Genomic DNA, 17,802 nt, shown 5'->3' on the forward strand with positions numbered 1-17,802 from the left:
ATATTAAGTGTTGGAGAGCATCCCACAAGCAATACCTAAAAGAAACTTAAGAAATATAGACACTTTTCTACAGACTGCCCTGATGCCGACTTTAAGGGTTCAACATGCTCTGTTAGCCTGTGAATACCAAACCTGCAGGTCCATTTTCAGGGCTTTCACATCAGTCCCTGGAATGCACGAAAAGCTTTACCCCATCTTCAGACTGTCAGAGAACAACCTCTAATTCTGCCACTACACAGTTGCCTGGTTTTGACCCTTTTTCTCTGTGAGTGCCTGAGCTGACCTTTGGTTTTTGAAGCAGATGTCCACAGCACATCTGGTTCTTGAGAAGGGTTCAGGTGAACAGGCAGCTCCAAGCCCCGGTTAAGAAACAGACTGTTTCTGCTACTTCAGAAAGTTTAGCTAGAGCAACAGAGACGCTGCAGGTGACTGCAGACCACAACTACTGCCTGTTCTCTACTACTGCATATTCGGTGTTTTCCCTAAATTCCACAATAATATTATTAAGCAAGATTCTTATGACAATCCAGAATTTAATTCAATGCCACAAACTTTTGGAGCACTGACCTATGATGGCTGAGAACACATGAGAAGATGCCAAGGCACTGATGGAGTGCATGCTTCTACGTTTATAAGTCTACTTCCATAAAAATCTCTTTTCTTCCTTTGAAAAAAATCTGGTTATGAGACTGCTAACAAGGGGTTCCCTGTAACTTCAAGCGTGATTTCTTCCTCGATCTAATCGCAAACATCTCCTTGTGACCACTGTCAGACACGATTTGGTAGCTATTTTACAGATAAAGCAAGCTATCCCTTGGTACTATGCTAATCATCACTTCAGCACAGTCTGAAGTCAGTGCTCAGAAAGTTTCCTAAGGACAGAGAGACCCCTCTTTAGTCTCTATAAATAAACCCAACAAAACGCTCCAGCATAGCTCATTTTGGAGTGAGGCTGCTTCTACTTGGTGACAGCACCCACACAACCCTGAAAATAAAGAAAAGGACCCTTAAAAAAAAAAAAAAAAAAAAAAAAGAATCTGGAAATAAAATGTGTCAGAAGACTTTTCCATGGAATAAAGACAATCTAGAAAGAGGGGGAAGATTTGGAGAGCCCTCGTAACACAGTGCTAGGGCTAGGTATAGTGCCAATCTTCGCATAAACACATTTTGCCAAGACATTTTGAATTTAAATGTTATTAACCAGAGGTGAATAAAGTAAGGTGGTAAATTTAGTTTTGTTTTTTTTTGAACAGTTGCTTGAGGTTCTTTTTGGTGCCATAAATGGTGTGTAAACAAACTTTAATATAAAATATGCAACAGCTAAAGTACTGAAGCTCACTGAGGCTTTTGAAGAAACAATCCTTCTAATTATGAACACATAATTAAAAAAGAACAAAGAACCATGAAACATCCAGGTATTTGTAATAACTTGTCAACCTATGTTGCTACTTAGTCGTTTTTTTTTTTTTTTTAACTTAAAGAAGACCATTCTCACCTTGCTTACAAGAAAAGTATTCAGGCAAATTATGAACGTTTGTCCTTGAAGGACCAGAAGTAAAGGCAATACTGAAGTATCCTATCCGTTGTTATAGGCAGTGCTCTCCCAAAAGGAAAATAAAGGGAGGACCTCATCCACAAGTCATAAGTTTTCATCCATCTATCACTCTGAAGTGAAGGTCATTTTGTTGATCATGGAATTGGATCCTCAAATATTCTCCAGGGTAAACTTTTCACGTGTATACACACACGCACACAAAATATTTGTTTTTTAAATAAGCAAGGCTATAAAGGCTGTAACTACAGCAATTGAACAAATCTGCTTTGTTGTTGTTGTTGTTGTTTTTAATTTACTATTGTAAGAACATAGTTTTAGTATTTCAGACTCACTACATTGTTAATACATTCACTATGAGGAAAACCTACGTTTTTTTTATTGCTCAGATTTTTCGGTATAAAAAGAGACAAGCTAGCATAAAGTGTTTTTCAGTATAATTTCTAGACTGTTGTATTGTAAATGATAAAATGAACCTTCTGTAGTTCATATTGCATTTAAATGCAGTAACACCTATCTAAAACCTGTGTGCTCTGGAATGCCTCAGTTAAGTTCTGAACTGTGTAGATGAACAACTCACGTCACAATTCCCTACTAAGTGTTTCATACATGGTACTACTAACTCGCATTACCATTTCTGATGTCTATTGATTTCACTTTAATAAAGAACTGCGGGGTTTTAACACCACATTTCCTCATATCACTGTAGCTGCACACTAGGAGTGAATTTGGGCAAGAGTGTACAGCTCACGGCCACTCTGCCATCTCCCACTACTGGTACCGCTACTGGGCGCAGGCACGCGGTCACATGGAGCGGGCCATATGCCCCCACTGAGGTCACCTGAGGGCAGCATGCTGTCCTGTCGCGGGACTTAAAGCACGTAACAGAAAAGGTAAAGGTATGAGTTATGGAATACACCACCTGTTCCAGCAAATAAGCTGGGATTTGAAGCTGTATGATCATTTGGTGACATCGGTTGGGGATTCACATGCTTTCTCTCAAAGCCCCTGCTGATGCCATTACGTGATTTGGTCTATCTGAAGTGTAACACTTGAGGAAAAGCTTGTTTTCTGCAAGGTTCCTTTACATGCACAGTTCCGTGTCCTCTATGAAGCAACAGAGGAAAAATACACTACGTCAGGCACATGATCTTTAACCAACACAGCGCTCCTCTGCCTGTGCATTTTTCCTTCAACAACAAAATGTCATGTTCGTTCATATTAAGTACGAAGTATGCTGTGCAGCTAAGCATGCCTCATCCAATTAATGAAAGCACTACTTAAAATCTGTAGATTAAAGAAGTAAACCATTAGATACACAGATGTGCTTCTGCATACTCCTTGCGCAATGTCTGACTGCCAGAATCATTTTATTTCCACCAATTCACAGTACAAAAGTACAGGAGGCAGCCTGCAGCTATCTTGCTTTGGAGTTTGCTCCTGTCAAATCTTGTAATGTTCAGCAAGGCTTGGTTTACCTAGCGTTTGCATGGGAGAGCATCAGGTGAAGCCCAGGGTTCTACAGAGAGCAACACCAGTAATTTAGTCACGGATGAGTCAGAAATGGCCCACTGGTGGTGCAGAAGGGCCATCAAAGGGGAAAAGATCTTTCAAATAAATTGTTAAATAGGTTTGAATTATTTCCAGTGATTAAAGGTGCAATGGAACATTTTGCAAGAACAGATTTATTTGCTCCAGAGCCCAGCCAGCCCTTAAGTAGTCGTATTGCTTTTAGATTCTGCATTTCCAGCAGCTTCAAAAAGATATTGTGCATTTTAAGTTGTACAGTAATAACCTTTTTGTGCTAGCATTATGGAAGGCTTCCCCATATCATCTGTTAACACACAGTTGTGGTCTGTGGCGTACAGGTAATATCTAACATCAACTACTCCATAGATTGCTTCCTATATTAGAGATCTTATCAGTGGTGTTTTGTCAGTTTAGTGCTAGCATGGGACAAAGTAAGCGTTTTCATTTTAATCTACTGTAAAGACATTTCAGAGTGAAGGCAGTAGTTGAAGGCAGTAGTAATAATAGGACCTATTCATATATCCATTCACAAAGCTGGTTATAATTGTACATCCATTTTCATCTCCACCACTTTATTGCAAAGTACAAAATACAGCTTTGCCTTTATACCATGTGGTTTATTGTAAGTGTTCCTTTAGTATGCACTATATAGAAACCTTTTAAAAAGGAAACAGAAAAAAGCTCCAGTGTTTACACACACCATTTAAGAACTATTGTCTGAGTAAGGTTTGGAACTACTAGTAAAGGTGTAACTTACACATCGCATTATATACAGTTACAGATAACATTTCAGACAAATCCCAAAATCACAACGCTTGTAATAAAGTGGGACGTGTCCTGTGGGATTCGCAGCAGAACACAGGAAGATGTGCATAAAGGCTTGCTAAAAGTAAAAGATGTGAAAGGGAAAGTTGTGGAAGACACATCAGAGAAGTCAAGGAATTGGCGTTATGACCACACATCCAGGCTGAGTATTTTGAGGTCATACTCAATAGGAGTGAGGACAAGCACAAGTTTCCTGTATGAGGTTAGAACTACAGCCGTTAGACTAAACCAGTTCCATGAGCAATACTGAAGGCTCATAAACACATGAAAAGAGGATTAAGGTGGCACCGAAGGAGCAGAACTTCACAATGGGGCTGGACACAGTTCACCTGGATCAAACTAGGCTCGCACCACCTTGCCCAGACCATTCTGCCATTCCCTCTTACATTTAATCCCATTATTCACTTTCTCATCTGAGAAGGGAGGGTCTGTCACTCAGACTACTGCAGACCAAGTCACACCTCCCGTGACAGATGATTGAAGCTCCTGAAAGCTCGACATCACAGAGGCTGTGGCAGCCATTAGCAATATGCCCCTATCTATATTCCCCAGTAATTATTAGAACAGCACCAGAACAAAACAACATCCGGAGAAGCGGTGATCACAGCTCTGCACAGCTCTGGTACTTCACAATAAGGTTCTTGCACATCATCACGCTAGACTGGAAGACAGGAACAGGAATTAAGAAAAATGGTGTATTTTATTACAGCTGCCGTAGAAAATAGAAGTACTCTCCCCCACCTACCAGTTCTGATATTCTGTTAAGACTTGTCTTAACTGGCCTAAAGAAGACTTTTACACAGTTTTAGGTCTTGAGTATATTCCCAAGTTGTCAAAAATACCAATTAAAAATTAACGACTAAGCTTCTAATCAAGATATCATGCCACGTAATTAAATGGGTTCATTTAAGCGAGCTAGATTTCCAGCCCTGCACCCCCAACAAATTTCTATTGGCCTAAACTAAATGCAAAACAAGCCCTAAAAGGACACATTTAGCAACAGAACTTTAAAAAAAACAACACATTCTTCATTGTTCACCATATCCTGTTACCAGCTTGAACATAATTTTAGCTACTGAATTGATGCTTTTTTGTTTTGGTAATCAGATGATATTAGCTTCCCCTTTGTTTTTTCTTTTCCTGTGTGTACACCTGCACTTAGAGAGCACAGCAACAGGATTAGTGGTTTATAGTTAGCCTGCTACTCTGCATCTGTATAGAGCACAATGACAAAACATTTTCAAAGACCTGGAGAGGGGTGTGCGGGGGAGAAATAAGTTGAGTTCTAACTTTAAAATATAACTGTGGTTTTCATGTAAAATTATTTTGAAACCAAACTGGATATCCTCCCAGAAGACTGGCCACTTCAAATGCAAAATTCATAACCTTAGCTACCTGACAGGAGGGAGTTAACACCTCAATTCCTGATTCTGTGCCTATGTTTTGAAGAGCAGGTCAGGAAGATGAGCTCTCCAAATTTGTAAGTGGTTTCTAGAAGAGTAGCAAGTTACCATTAGTATTTTTAATTGAAGTCTTTTCCACCACACTAAATTACCAGCTATTTAACTGCTCCTGAGTATCAGAGATCCAGTACAATCTTTAACAGGCAGCTTTCAATCAAGCTGACATAAGCAGTTCAGTTTGATTTGTCCCTTACAGTCCCAGTCTGGACTCTAGCCAGATAAAAAAATAGATTTATAGACACCAGCTACAGATAGGCGTTCTGCAGGGCTTGAGAAACCTCATGTTTCTTTGGGGAGCCATGCAGTTTTTGCCTGTTTGCCTGTACAGGCAGAGACTGGCAACCCTTGTATTTGCTTGTAAAAAAAATAAAAAATAAAAATAAAAAAAAAAATCCTAAGAGAAGAAAAAGCCTGCCAAGGTGCCAAGGTACTGCCAAGGAGGAGGCTATGAAGAGGATAACAGAACTGAGAAGTTAGTGGGCAGAGAACTCCAGCTACTGAAAGCTCACAAACCCTCAAAACAAAAGAGGCAAGAATTCCGCATCAGAGCTGCCAACAGTTCAGTTGCTTACTAAGTGCCTATTAGCTACCTAAGCAGTAAAGCATTCACACATGTTCTGATGAATAGGACTAGTGGTAATTAAATCCATGCAGAAAAATATCATAAGCTTCTTTCTTCAATAACAATTTGTGTGATCTAGCTGGAAGAAACAGTAGTATCAGCCTGCAGTTGTTGCCGTTACTTAACCTCCAGGCACAAGGGTCACTCAACCAGAGCAGTGAGTAAAGACTACACACTACTTCAGTGTTCAAGCTACACATACACAGCACACAAATCATCCCATACAGAAGCAGAGTATGCCTGCTAACTCCTTGTTCAATTCTAAATGTATTGTGGTCTAAGGACAGAAAAGACTGAAAGAGTCAAGCAACCTAATGACCTCATATACAAAAATGCCTCCGCCTGTATCATTAAGAAATTATCTGAACAAAAGAAAACCAAGTTTCAGTAGGTGAACACTCCCGAGGTGTGTCAGACTAAGTAGCTATCTATGATTAATTCATTAATTGTGGTAACATGCTTCTCTATCGCATACAGGCTACCACCTCCAGATTCATCACAACATCCTTAGTGACTGCAGGTTGATGAGGTATCTGCCTATACACCCAAAAGTACAAGCTGTACTGTCAACACTGCCCAAATATACTTGCTTCAGCATTTGCTTTCTTTCACATAGTTAAGACTGTTTTCAGAATAAACAGCGCTAAAATTCCTTTCCACAAAAGAAACTTTCAGAACTGGCTAAAAGTTAGGATAAGTTTATAGACTTATGCTATGTCACTGAGACAGGGCTCATTTTGAGAGCTTCATATTGTGTACTGCTTTCCTGGGTGGGTTTCAGACATTCCTTCCTTATCCAGAACTGGTCATTTTTAGTTCTCTCAAGAATGTATCCATAACGGTTTAATTTTGGTTAGTCTGACGCATGCAGCTGAGTTTTAGTTAGTCTAAGTAACGATTGCAACACTTACCAAGAGCAAGTCAAGCTCAGGACTCCTAAACTAAAAATCAAAATACACTGTCACAGAATTAATTGGTATTTTTACAAACGAGTTACATAGGAGCAGGTAAAGCAGCCCGTGATGTCAGCAGGAAGCAGGGACTATGTGTCTAGTGATTAAAATGTTCTTCTGAAAAACATTGTGTTTGCTTCATTCTACTTTATTTTTTAATTAGTACCTGATTAAGAAACCAGGTTTAGGATTTGAGTTCACCCCAGCCCCAAATCTGTACTTGGAATACAGCAGATAACATGAACCCACCTGAGTACACATCAAGAAAAAAAAAAAGAGTAAATTACGAGATGTAGCTGACATTTGTGTTCTATTTATTCTTTCCTTTTCCACCATCAGCAGTTAAAAGCTGAACGTTTATTTCACTGTATTTTATAACATCCACTACTTCCAATTCTGTTTAATATAATTTATAATATATCCCTATTAATGCCTAATACTAAGACAAACTCCCTTGTAGAACAGGGCTTGTAACTGTAAACACAAACTTTTAGTGTTGCAAACGATGCAAACATTAACCTTAATCCACTTCACTCTAGTAGTGATACCCGAGCGCTTAGCATCACCCTAACTCCCTGTGGAGAACTGCCCTGCAGGTAACTCCAGGGGAAATAAGCCTGACGTGACCCTGTCAAGATCAACCCCTGGTTGTCACTGGAGGGCTGGATTTTTCAGAAACACTGTATCAGCCATTTCTCAATGGAAGAAGGATATTCATTTTGTCTAGGTTGATACCAAATATGGGAATAAGCACCCACTGCTCATTTCCTCTCAAGTGTTCCTAGAATGAACCAAGAATAAAAACACAAAGTAAGCTACAGGAAGAAACCACGGTTGGTCACGAACCTTTTCTGCAAATTGCGATCGGGTCTCTGTGGACTGGGTGTGCTGGTATTTCAGGCATTAAGAGCCCTGGAACCAGAAATCCTATTTACCACTATAAAAGCTTTAAAGAGTAGTACTCATGGGAATAGCTCTAAGACTTCTGGAAAAGTCAGCTGGGTAACCGATGCTACAAATTGGTAAGCTAAATATTCCTTTCAGTATCCACACTGTCAGTTAACAGTAGTACTATCTACATGAAATCATCCATGCTGTACTGTTGTGCGCTGCTTAAGTTTAACCACTTGCAATAGGTTCAAGTACTTAGTTCAACTAACGTTTTCCTGAGACCGATGCCAAGGCCAGTGAGGACTGCGCTGAGCTCTGTCACTGTGCACGTTCTTGTGTGTTGGATGGCAGCCTAAAGCTAGAGCCGATGAACCTTTGTTACTGTATGTACATTTTTTGAATTGTATCCCATTTTAATTTCACTGACAAACATCATATGCTGATTTAATTGCTATTTAAAGCAAATATCAAACTGGGCAAATTTTCTCCAGCACATTGGATCTAGGTCTTTGTCATACAGATCTAAGTGCTTACGCAGTGCTGTAAGACAGGAGTGACAGTTATAGACAAATATTTACAAGCAGTTTAAGACACCAGACTAACATTTTAGTTCCTAGAAGCAGTTATCTGACTTCAAGAGACCCAGCATACACCTTGAGTTTCATATATTGGATACTCAAGCACTGTCAGGTCTTTTTTCACTTGGGTAGGTAGGTATGCTCCTAATTTGACTTGCTCTGCTGAAGACCCATGCCTATACTCTCATCTGAAAGCAATCATGTCTCGACCTCCGTGGTTGCAACCCAATGCCAAGATGAAGACGAGTGCAACATGGCCCAAAAGCAAAAGCAGTGGCCTCTGTTACAATGAAGTCACCTTGCCTCCCCCCACATACAACTCTACTTTAAATGGAAGTCAAGTTTTCGATTGTTAGAGGCTAAATCCTGAAAGAGACCTCCGTAGAAACATGCAATGTCATACCAGAACCTCCATTTGACACAAGTAACATGAGTTCATTTCTCTTCTTCATAGCCATGTCAAGCCTAATTCAGGCTAAAAAACAATACACCCCCACAACCCACAACAAATAGCACAGTCTGTGGAAGTTATTGCAAATACAACTTGAAGAGTCAGGACTTTTGCTGATACTCCATTCCCACAAATAGGATCACCAATAGAACAGGACATGGGTCCTTACGGTGTCCTGAGGCCATTTCTGCAGGGAATTTTGCTTCCATCACTGCAAGCAGAACATAACGCTGACCATCAAATATGAACCCTGAGGTGCCCACTGCGTTCTGCTGCTTAGCTGGAAAAAAACATTGGTTTCTCCTCACGCAGACACTGTGCACTAGTGCCACCCCTTACCACTGCAACTAGCATAGGCAGGCTCTAAGCATCTGTAAGTGGGAGCTCTCGGGCACCCCAGGAAGGGGGGAGAGAAGCCTCGCAGGGCCAACAGCCATTGCAGAGTGAGTGAAGGGCTAACAGCATGGAGGCTGTTCAGGATAGACTTTGACCCAATTTATGTATTTCTAGCACTTCTGCCACAAGCATCTCAGCAGGTTTAAGGAACTACTACACCGCAGTGGGCCCATGCTTCCCCCTCCCCACCCAGGCCAGTCAGGTAGAAGTCACCTTCCTGCAGCCTGTTCGAGTCACGCAGGTAGCACACAACAGCCAGGAGCCCAACGGCCCTACCCTAACAAGTTATTTTGACTTTTCCACTGCAAAGACCAGAATGGTTTTGTAGGAATCTTTGGTTTGCTGAATCTAGTAATCATTGACCAATATAGTAGTTCCCAGTGTGTATTTAAAGTTGAGGGGAAGCACTGAAAAAGGCTTTGGGAACTACCAACAAACAGTATCAGGTACTAGAAACATGACTGTGCGTAAGGCCTAGTTTTTAAGGAGGGCGCGGGCATGGAAATCTAGCTGAAGTAATTCTGTACTTAGTGGAACTACTTTTGCTTTCTAATTGGTAAAGTCAAATACCTATTTTCATGAATTAAAGCAATTCAGGAACAAAAATCTGCACAACAACAGTTGCAGCAGGATATTATATGGTCTGTAGTATAGAAGCTATATGTAACAAAATCATGTACGTCAGTTTCCACACTATCCAAAATTTTAATTCAAATTATGGCAGAAAATATCAGAAGTTTCTTGACAAGAATACTGTATCTAGTCTATAACTTCCATAAAAACTGTAGTATCAAGAATCAAAGGTTACAGAACAAAAATGATACAATAATCTAATACAACGATAGATTCCTGTGATTAATTACTTTCCTAGACAATCTAGTTCTATCACTAGCTCCTGCAAAAACATCAGATTTCCTGATCCCTATTTAGAAGGCAATTTACAAGTGCCAAAAACAAGATAGAAAAAGAGCCAATTAAACATGGATTTTTGCAATTATTAGTATAGAACTATTTCATAATTCAGACTGTGCAGACTGCTAGTACCTCTGCTAAAAAAAAAAAAAAAGCAAGAATGCATTACTTTGTAGCTTTATATCCTTTCTGGAACAAATCTCATCAAATTTGAGACCCCCCATTTAAGTATACCTGTACTGCAAAGGTGACTCCTCAAACACCGTTACTTGCATATTTGCCCTTTCTTTAGATATTCATGGAATACAATTGGGGTGTGGTATAGGAAAACAGATTCTTTCACAATGGGCAAACAGACAAATAAAATTCTTCTCATACTGAAAGAAAACACAAGTACTCTGACCACGCGCTTGTCTTTGAGTACCGTGAAATGGCCATTAAGATTAGGTTTAATAAAAGAGTACTCCTTCAATGCAGCTTAAGAACACTGCTTTCTCTTAGCAAATGAAGTATATCAGTGTATCACCAAAACATCTGCTATCAGTATTCCAGAAACTGAGCAACCAAAAGGCATTCAGTGCATGTTGTAGAACTACAACAGCTCAAAAACCAATTAACAGAATTATGTAAATACACATAAATATTTACAATACATAGGACAACCTTTTATCCTTGGACTCTTCCTACCAACCCACCTCACACTGGGAGTACTTTCATACCAAAAGAGCTATCAGTGCACAGGGATTGCAACCTGATGGTCTTGGTAGCATTATTTGTTATAAGAAATAACAATAAACTTTGTATTAGTGTATTCCTCTAGAATTAGGAGTAAGGAAGGGTTAAGGGTTAACTGCAAAAGCAAATTTGGAAGCACTTCAGCATTGTACAGACTTATATCCTTCAAGGCAGGAAAAAAAAATAAAACAAGATGAGACAAATTCTTGACTACCACTTGGCTATGCAAGTGTATTACTGACAAAGGGCCCCAATTTCCATCTTCCGTATTTATGTTATTAGCAATATACAACTCAAAGCACAGGAGAAGATATAAATCAGTAGAAAAATAACAGCAAGAAATGGTAGACTGCCTAGAATGTAAAGCCTCACAAATGCTGTGGAATGTCAGATTGAAAACAGAAGACCGTCCTAGGTGCCGGATCAAACATCTGGCAGCATGTTATTTCATAAGACATAAGCATGAAAGATTTAAAATCCTGAGCATTAAGAACTTTTGCCAGAGCATGGATGCCATAGTTTATAAGTGATATCAGGCTGCACTGTTCAGACTTGAACATTTCTTCAGCACTTAAATTAGACAAGGCTGACAGAGAACTGGTTGCAGACTCACGCTCAGCTGACGAAGGTGATTCAGTGAGTGGTTCTGAGCTGGCAAAGAAAAAAATCCTCACACTTCCTGCTCAGGAACAAGTGCAGCCAGTCACTACAGAACTGCTAGCTGTCTGAAGGGTGCCAAAAAAACTTTATTTAGACTTCAGGCTGCTGAACAAAGCATCAAAATAGCTTTTAGAATCACATGTTTTTGTTGAAGTATTTATGTTTATCTTTGCTGAAGTCAGCTAAATAAATGTATAGCTATCATCCCGCCCCAGGGGGGTTGCTGTCGCCTTTTGCTCCCCTGACAGACAGAAGCAGCTTTCACCCGAGACATTTCTAGCAGCTGAAGACTCACCCCGCTGACAGGAGAGCAGTGCCGACCGTTTTACAGTCCTTTCTACACTTCCAGAATCATGAAGCACGCTGACGATCTGCTAACTGCTGTACTTAGCTTTAGTCGTTGAATTTGTTTAGCTATGTTAGCAGGCAGTTCCTCGGAGGAGCACAGCTCCCCTTCAGTACTGCTAGCGGGGCTGGGAACCCCCAACTCCAAGCACCAACACGCGGCCAGCACCGGCCCTGCCAGCTCTCCCCCCGCTTTGTTCAGAAGAACTTCCGCAGTTTCAGGTAAAAGCTTTTAGACAAGTGGACAGTTTATGAACTCAACCCGCCAGTGGTTTTAATGGCGATTAAATGCCTCTGTCTTTGGAGAGGGACACTCGACCACCCCCCTTGCTAGGCTATTTACATTAATCCGTGGCTGCTGTCGCACACGGAGCAGTAACCCCCAGCTACGTACACATCTGGATGAGGTGCGTTTCGTTACACGGGCTAATAACACCGGTGAGGTTCGGGTTCAGCAGGTAGAAATGCGTTACCCTAGGTAAGAAACCTCTTCCCACCTGTAGCAATAGCTTAAGGAAGCAGAGCAGAGGGATTCCCCGCCCTGCCAGAACAAGACTGCACACCTGGTCTCCCCAAGGGTATTTGTGTTTTCAGAGAGGTCGGGGGCAGGAGAAGGGGAGGAAGTCAGTAGGTGGAGGACAGGAGAGCTGGAAGATGAGGGTGAGTCAGGAGGTGAGCAACAGCCGCACTTCCTGGGCAGGTCAGCCATCGGCAGCCCAGAACGCAGAAGGGAGCAGGGGCAGGACGGGCTGAGAGGAGCCCAGGAGGCACGACTGGAGGCACGCAGCTCCTCATGGCCCAGCCCCCAGGAGCACAGAGGGCTGGGGAGCTTGCAAAAGGGTCCCAAGGATTGGGTGAGGTCAAGGCCTAAACAACTCATCTGTGTAAGAGACTTGGTGCAGATCTTGAGATAAGGAGAAAACTCTTGTTTACTCTCGTGTTTCTCAGGTATTTACAAAAACCTTTATGCCCAAATAGTAAAAACAATTGAAGCCAAACAACATACAACAGCTAACAGAGCCTTTTGGTTGCAGAAATGACTGAGCAGCCCACACATCTGTAAGACTTCTCCACTCCCAAGCAGTAAAAGACACTTCCACAGGGGTAATATAACAAGGCTGGTTATTTGCATCGGTCTGCCGAGGAGCTGTTCTGACAACAGGATAGTGGGGAAGTGACTGACGTCCAACAGATTAAAAGAAGTCTAAGAGAAACTTTACATGATTTTCCTCACAGGGTTTTTAGCCTTCCATGCTGATGTAAACCCCTGTTGCATATATTCAAGATAAGACTTAGATAGTACAAAGCAGCTTCATTCAGAAAGCTAACAATAGCACAAGCCGACGCTTTCTTGCCAAAGCCTGTGCCTGATGACTTCTGTTTGCAGAGGGACTGGCCTATTTTTCAAATACTTAGTTTTGTAAAACAAACATACCCCACTCTTCACAGTTCTGAGAACTGCTGCTTTGATTTTCTCCCTCTAGTTCTGAGCCGTTAACTCCCAGAACAACCGTTTTATTTAGGTACAAAATCCCCTTTAGCAGAGCTCTTAATACTTCTCAGTAGCAACACACCATCTAGATCTACAGTCCAGGTTCAAAAAAAAGCAGACTCATTTGTCATGTATAAGCCATGTGTTGTGGCAGCAACCAGAACCAAGGGGTAAGCAAAAAATCCGACAGCTAATAAACTGACACAGTAAGCCAGGTCACAGGCTAGTCACACCAGCAGAACTACAGCAATTTATGTCAGAACCCTTCAAATTAACCACAGTAACATCACGCCTAGGGTTACCCAAGGTCCTTGCCAAAGCAACTACAAGAACCAGCAACTTTGCAAGCAAGATTACCTTTTACCTTTCTATTCCCTTCCTAATCAGATGCAACAACTGTAACTAATTAGGTTTTACTGCTATAAAGGATTCTTTTGTAGCTCCAGAGATGTTTATTTACATGTTCATTATGTATACACTAGTAATACATGCATACTGTATTAAATGCCAAACCTAAACATGCAGGCATTTCTGATTCCTTAGACTGACATTGGGAAGCTGTAACTTGGGTAAGGCAGTGCATGATCTTTTAGATCAATGTCATTTTACACCATCTTTTAACTCCCAGAAGCTGGGAAGAAATCAAATTGGTATTGGTGAAAGAAAATTAAATATTTAAAGTCATTACAAGAGTAGCTGAGAAAATTCTCTGAAGAGATGTGCAACTACTTAATGTTTCAAGTAAGACAACATACTTCAAGATGAGGTTATTGCTAAGATTTTACTGAGAACTTTTTGGGAGCAGATGAGTTCAGCTTGACATCCTTTCACTGGCCAGCTGTCACAACAGCTCTAAAAAGATAGTTTCAACTTTCCCCTCACTCATATGCAGCAATGCTTCAAGACTAGGCAGTAAGACAAGGGCAAGTTACCTCTTACTGCAAGTTAAAGGAAGTGGCTGTAAAGAGTTTAGTTACAAAGTACTAACAGCACTCTTACCCCATTTCCTTGGCTATACAGTAGTTATGCATGGACCAGGATAAAAATGTAATTCTGGAAAGTAAGAGACTTATGAGGAAAATGTTTAGGATGTCCGTACATAGTTACATGTTCAGGTTTTAATCAGCTGTAAAAGACGCATTTGGGCAACGTTCCACCTACATTAATGTTGTCTGAAAAGTGCTCTGACATCCACAATATATCCATAAACTGTTCCAAAGGTCTAGACTAGAAAGAGGCAGAGAAAAGCATGCACACAGTATAAACCCAAACAAAACACGTCAAGTATGAATCACCAGTTTTGCTATTGAACATGCTACTGGGTTACTGTATTTTATGCATCTTCCAGACAGGAACGCCATATAGCTGGAAGATTTTTCCATGAAGGAACCTCCAGTCATAATGCAAAGCACATGCTGTTACTGTCTCTACTATTCCACATTTGGCAGAGAGCAAGGTTTGAGCTTATGCTACTGTCTGCAGCACCAGACAGAAAAGAACCCTTCTAACATAGAAGTATCCATGTCTTGCCTGTGAATTTCTTACAGGAAGGAGGCTTAAGACAGTATAAAGTCCCAGTTAACATCACACAAGCTCTTTTAGGACCAAATCCTAAAGCCTAGCAAGTCCACACAGCGTAATTGAGTCATTTACATTTCTGCAGACTTCCATGAGCACTGCATGTAACCAAGACATCCCCAGCATCTTGCTGCATTGAGCTATAAATATTGGACCTCTACTCATATCAAGTATGTTGAACTTCTGTACAGAAAAACCTTTAAAAAAAATCAACCAGTTCTTCTTCCACCTTTGTTGAAGAGGTGGAAACAGGAAGCCACCAAATATGCCCAGAGAATGCACATTCTGACTTCAGCACAACAGAAAATGCTTGTATTGAAATGCTGATTAAAGGCAACATGTGAACACACGTTTTTGCTTGACATGAGTGAAATTGAAAACCCTGGCTTGATTTTGGTATCTTCTGCTCAAAGACACTCCAGATGCTGTTGAACCTGCTTTCTCTTGGAGCCCTCCCTCTTCATTCTCCTCAGTGACAAAGCGGTAACAGGTAACAAACTGGTACTAAACTTCACTAAAAGCAATGTCATCATACAAAAGCAAGCCAAGTTGATCACTGATCAGTTGCTGTCGGGACGTTTCGTCTCCTACATAAATGCGGTAGCAGTTTATGCCTTACCAACAGTATTACGTTATCTCACTAGCGTCCAGTGTCCTATCCTCGAGGAAGCCTGAGCCAGATGACAGTACTCATGGGAATAATCCACCATGGAAAGCTACAGAACTACTCGAAGCGCAAGGTTTAAGATCAGACCTTAAAACACATTATGACAGGACTTTAAAAAAAAAATGTAGCACAATTCAGATTCTCTGTGCAACTCCAGGTAGGCTCTCCAATGCGACAGCATGAACTGTCTAATTGCACTGTGAGGGTCAAGTGAGAGTGATTCCAAGTTCACAGCATAAAAGCCAAAGCTGCAGAAAGTTCACCTGATGTGAACTTTCTGTTTCATGTGCTATTATGTACCACCATTTCAAAAAAGTTTCAGCTGAGTTTTGTTGAGAGGTTTCCCGAATGTTATGAATCTAGTCCATCACTGAACTGGGACTACTTCATGCTTAGCGCTATACAGACTTTTGAAGTTGCAGCTAAACTGTTAGAGGCTCTAGTTTCTTCCTTCAGAGGGCAGTGAGGCACTGGCACAGGCTGCCCAGAGGAGCTGTGGCTGCCACATCCCTGGCAGTGCCCAAGGCCAGGCTGGATGGGGCTTTAGGCAGCCTGGGCTGGTGGGAGGTGTCCCTGCCCACGGCGGGGGGTTGGAAGTGGATGATCTTTAAGGTCCCTTCCAACCCAAACCATTTTGTGATTCTGAATTTAAAAAATAAAAAATAAGTGAACAAAAGAAATGCATCTCAAGATAAAAATCCCAACCGTTACCAACGTTCCTTAATACTGTCAGCTTTAACACAGTTTTGCCCCGTTCTTTCTCATTCCCACGTCACACTGCAGTGTACAGCCACAAAACAGCTCACCCATTCCATGATTGCAGAGCTCCTCCTGAAACCACGCTGTTAACCGGATATAGATATTGACCTGGCTTAAAAATAAACCAGCAAAAAAGTGCATGCACGTAGCTAAGTCTCATGCAGCTGCAGTCTTGCCAGCAGACCCAAGGAGGGCAACGCGCAGAGGCTGAGAGAGAATGAACGTTTGCACTGGGGTCACCACCTTTGCATACTCTGCTCTATCAAACTGCCTGAAAATCAGTGTGTGAAACAACTGCAGCCGATGTCAATGGTAACTTCTTCCCTTCCACACAGATTGAAATTGTCAAGGCAAAAATAAGGGAAACGTTATTATTATTTTTATGCAGCACAGAAAAGAGTGCAAAGTTACAGGACAGCAGTGTGATTCATGTTCGTAAGCAGCCATTAGACATCCTATCAGACAGTCCTCCTGCCAGCTAAGTTATAAAACACCACCTGCTAATGGATTATCAAACAATTGCTTGGTTACAGGTCTTAGAAAAAGCAGTGCTTGTAAAAACATCAAACTTTTCTGGCTTGATTGTACTGACTACATAGGGAGAACCATAAAAGTATCGTTCATGAGACAGGCAAAAACTGCCCGCATAGTTCCTAGAAGAGAATATCTTCTAATTATTAGATATCTAAACTAATTCTCTTAGTTTGATAAAGTAATATTTGCTGAACGTGTTACCAATTATTTGCATGCATTTATGAGAGCTATACTTTGATTAAAGCCCTTCATTAGAAAGGAATTAATGGCACCCACCGCAGGTTGGCTGCAGGCAGGCCGATCCCAACGCACTGCTGCTAACAGGCAGAGACATCTCTGCGTGACCTGTGCTGCGGCTCCTACCTGCCTGAACAGATTATCAGCAGCCCACAGAACGATACTCAGTTCCTACCAGGAAGTCCGCAAGTGCCACAGGTATCCACGGGGTAACACACGCTGAGGAGCAAAGGTTACTTACTGAAAGCTGGTTTGAATCACCTGGTCAAACACCCAGCTCGGCGGGAGCTCACGGGCTGGTCCCACCCAGCGTTACTCGCTCCCAAAGGAGCGCCGCGAGGGGCGGCGTTACCCCGCGGTGCGGCAGAAGCCCCGGCTCCCTAGCCCCGGCAGCGCTTTACTTCGCACCAGAAGCCGCCCCGGCAGCCACCCCACCGCCAGCTCCCGACCGCGCTGGGCTCGGGGCAGGCGCAGGTGGCTCCGGGCGCCAGGGGCTGCGCGGGGGGCTCGGGGGGAGCCGCGACCGAGCCGGCAGAGCCCCTCGCCGCCAGCGCCCGGAGCCAGCCGCGGGGCTGCGCCGGGCGGGAGCTCGCGGCGCGTCCCGGGGCCGAGCCCCTCCCGC

This window comes from Oxyura jamaicensis, chromosome 10 (assembly GCF_011077185.1).
Source record: "Oxyura jamaicensis isolate SHBP4307 breed ruddy duck chromosome 10, BPBGC_Ojam_1.0, whole genome shotgun sequence".
In the NCBI taxonomy this organism is placed as follows: domain Eukaryota; kingdom Metazoa; phylum Chordata; class Aves; order Anseriformes; family Anatidae; genus Oxyura; species Oxyura jamaicensis.